The following is a 2,635-nucleotide window of genomic DNA, read 5'->3' as shown; positions in this document are numbered from 1 at the left end:
TGTATGTGTGTGTGTGTGTGTGTGTGTGTGTGTGTATATATATATATATATATATATATATATATATATATATACACATACATATCTATGGTCTACACTGGATGCGGCACAGCACAACAAATCCCCGACGGAAAACTGCTGCTGCGTTCTATTCATGACGTATTGACACAAATTTCGAATGATTTTCAACAATCGCTTTGTCGCGTCCAGTGTACTAGACAGACTTTAGCTGTTGTGGCGCAGACACGGTGTTACTCCTCTATCGAGAAGAAACAAAGCAACCTCAGCGTCCGATCGCAGGCCTTCAGCTCCTTGAGTTCTCTCCAGTGCTGGAAAGCTGGTCCGATATTTACACAGGTCCTACTTCTTGCCTTAAGCCTTCTTTTTTTCCGCAGACGTTTTCCTCTTTTGTTTTTTATCCGCCATCTCTATATCTTTCTGTGGATCGGCTCAGCTAATTTCCGTGCACTAAGCGCTCTCTCCTCCACATCATGAGTAGACACACCCCTTACTGCTGATTGGCTACAAGTTTGTTTTGCTATTCGGCCCGAATTAGTTTTCTAAAGCGTTTTTGAAAATTCGCTTACCCCACCTTTAACGTAAAATGATTGTTGTAAAATGAACTACTGCGGGATTTGCTTGATATTAAAGTTATAAAGAGTTATTAAAAGCGTTTTAAGCCGAGAACTCACTCTTTTTCCTAGGCGCTTTCTGTGCATGTTAGTTAGTATTGGCAAGTATTCATGCAAGTACAGCACAGTTGATTTATGTCTCAAATGAAAATCGAGAGAAGATCAGATATGTATTGAAGCCTATTTGAGACTGCAAGGCTCTGGCTCTAACTAGAAGCAGTATATACACTCCTGAGGTGTCAGTCAGGACACAAAGAATGAGCTTCTTTCCAAAGTGTATTTAATATTAGTCTAAAAATAACCAACATAACATTACTATAAGAACACACAAAATAATCAGTCCAGTATCATCTTTAAATAACAGTTAAAGCTCTAAATATGCAGAGGATGTGCAATTTTAGACAATATAACCATTAGTCTGATCACTCGACGTGACTGTACATTCACAAACAATGCAATTTCCCAAATAGCATCATCAAAGGTGCAATAATACTGGATAATCTTTCTGCAGTATTCAAAGTTAACCGATGGCAGACCTATAACAAGGTAAGCCGTAACATAAAGCTCTGTATTTATCATTAATTGCGTCGCATATCTTGCTTATCTTTCAAGCGAACACACGTGAATCGTTACATGTCCGTGCATGCCATTACAAACGTACAAAGTTAAACAATACACTTCAAACATGGTTGAAAACATATAGAAATATAAGAAAACTTACTTTATGGTCATGCACTACCACTCTGAACACCAAAACACCAACGAGCATCCAAATTCCAGGAACAGCTGGATGCACCGGAAACTGCACTCTTCAAAATAGAAGTCCCTCAATAAAAGTCTACCTTTCTATAGGAGCCTTTTATACACTATTGCTTCATTGTTTTTTTTTAATTGAAATTTCACCGGAATCAATTTTTTAAATCATCTTGATTATGATTTTTTTTCTCAATAAATCAATTATATTTCCCTGGAATTTTCCATTGATGATCTTCCAAATATCACTTTTAAACGTTATAAGCACAAAATCACATGTGTTTGTAGTGAGAACTATTAGATTTTTATACAAATTGTAGTGTTGGCTGCATTCATCAATGCTGTTACCAAAGTTATTGTAAGAAAATAACTTCTAAATAATTAAGATTAACTTCCATAATTCAAGAGAAATGTAATTTATTTCAGTAAATTAGATTTTGCCTAATTTATGCTAAATTTGCAATCCTGTTTACAACCCAAGTTTATTTCATACATTTTGTGTATTGTTAGAAAATAATTAAATGTATTTATACATGTTCAAAAGTTTAGTAACACAGTTGCAAAAAATTCTGAACCAGTATAAAATGAATGTAAATAAAACAGCTCTGGTGATAAATATCAGTATGAATTTTTTCTCAAATCTCCTTTCACTGACCATTTTTTGAAAACAAATAATAAAAGATTTTAGTTTCAGGCTCCAGTTTGTTCCCAGTTCAAGACTGGGTTCCATATCATATTTGCTACTTCAACTATTTCACAGCTCACATTACTTTTATAACGACTAAATCTGATTAAAATGTTATGTTCCCAAAGTTGTCCTCAATGAAGAATCAGGTATAAATACCAACCTCTTTGTTCTTCGGCATCTTCTTGCTCCATTCTGCAGGCTTCTGGATCACTTATGTTGTTAATGTTTTTTCATGAACTCCATTTTCTTCACTTGTATGCTGATGGAAATATTCGAGCATTTATTGGTGATCTGCTGCGGGCAATGAAGGAGTGGCTTCGTAAGAAGCATTTCAAGGTCCTGTAGTGGCCTAGCCAGTCTCCAGATCTCAACCCCATAGAAAATCTTTGGAGGGAGTTGAAAATCCGTGTTGCCCAGCGACAGCCCCAAAACATTACTGCTCTAGAGGAGATCTGCATGGAGGAATGGGCCAAAATACCAGCAACAGTGTGTGAAAACCTTGTGAAGACTTACAGAAAACGTTTGACCTCTGTCATTGCCAACAAAGGGTATATAACAAAGT

At 36.1% G+C, this 2,635-nt stretch overlaps 1 protein-coding gene across 1 annotated transcript in view; it reads right to left on the bottom strand.

Moving 5' to 3' along the window:
• The window catches only part of LOC107572444 (gastrula zinc finger protein XlCGF8.2DB-like), a 5,989-nt gene extending 3,676 nt beyond the window's left edge, over positions 1-2,313 (bottom strand). Inside the window, exons 1-2 of the mRNA XM_016258870.1 lie at positions 2,234-2,313; positions 1,354-1,441 (exon numbers count right to left, since the gene is read on the bottom strand). The gene's annotated coding sequence lies outside the window, so the exon portion shown is untranslated. The remainder of the gene's footprint in view (positions 1-1,353; positions 1,442-2,233) is intronic.
• Positions 2,314-2,635: the final 322 nt, after the last annotated feature.

The sequence above is a fragment of the Sinocyclocheilus grahami genome, unplaced genomic scaffold (genome assembly GCF_001515645.1).
Source record: "Sinocyclocheilus grahami isolate Dianchi unplaced genomic scaffold, SAMN03320097.WGS_v1.1 scaffold1750.1, whole genome shotgun sequence".
Lineage (NCBI taxonomy): Eukaryota > Metazoa > Chordata > Actinopteri > Cypriniformes > Cyprinidae > Sinocyclocheilus > Sinocyclocheilus grahami.
This window is presented reverse-complemented; position numbering and strand designations above follow the sequence as displayed.